The sequence below is a fragment of the Ptychodera flava genome, chromosome 3 (assembly GCF_041260155.1).
Source record: "Ptychodera flava strain L36383 chromosome 3, AS_Pfla_20210202, whole genome shotgun sequence".
Taxonomy (NCBI): Eukaryota; Metazoa; Hemichordata; class Enteropneusta; family Ptychoderidae; genus Ptychodera; species Ptychodera flava.
Genome location: NC_091930.1, coordinates 25,930,641 through 25,931,526, shown reverse-complemented (window position 1 = coordinate 25,931,526; position 886 = coordinate 25,930,641). Strand labels below are relative to the sequence as shown.

General features: G+C 37.6%; 1 protein-coding gene across 2 annotated transcripts in view; it reads right to left on the bottom strand.

The window, feature by feature from the left end:
- Nucleotides 1-604, bottom strand: part of LOC139129796 (B-cell receptor CD22-like) — a 26,219-nt gene extending 25,615 nt beyond the window's left edge. The window contains exon 1 of one of the 2 annotated variants that reach the window (XR_011551681.1): nucleotides 320-604. The gene's annotated coding sequence lies outside the window, so the exon portion shown is untranslated. The remainder of the gene's footprint in view (nucleotides 1-319) is intronic. The other variant, XR_011551682.1, reaches the window with a different exon arrangement.
- Between the last annotated feature and the right edge of the window lie 282 nt (nucleotides 605-886).

Below are 886 nucleotides of genomic sequence, written 5' to 3'. Positions count from 1 at the left end.
CATACATACATACATACATACATACATACATACATACATACATACATACATACATACATACATACATACATACATACATACATACATACATACATACATACATACATACATACATACATACATACATACATACATACATACATACATACATACATACATACATACATACATACATACATACATGCATGCATGCATACATACATACATACATACATACATACATACATACATACATACATACATACATACATACATACACTACATCTACTGATTTGACATATCCATGCTGACTATATACATATAGTAGCTCACAACTCACATTGGACATTCATAGTGATGGTATCTGCGCATGTCAGCTCTGTCCATTTCTCCACGGGTAGAGTAAAGTGTTCCAAACGGCAATAAAATGTTGCACCATTATCCTCTTCATAAAGGGCAGTGAACCACACGTTTTCCATGCCACTTACACGAGAGACCTCACTGCCATCTCTGTACCAGACCAAGTCTCCGGGAGCATCCTCGTCTAACGCCATTGTACAGATAAAGGTGACGTCATCACCGGTGATAACAGTCGTGCTTGTCTGATTCAAAACACACACGGCCGAGTTTTCTGTGTATTGAAAGTTATTTGTCAAGAACAAAGAAACAAAGGAAGGAAGAAGGTGGTAAAACTCTTGAATACCCTTTCTGAAGCTGGTGTATAGCCTAACTGAACGCTTAGGATTAACTTTTGTAGCAACTCTGAAGGACTGTGTTATGTGTAGCACAGGTGTTATTTGCATGGACACACGCCTGCTAGATATAACCAAGTTTATATTATCATGATAATTTCAGAAGACCGTGCATGTATCGATGTTAATGAGGGAATGAGTGATGCCGTTTTACC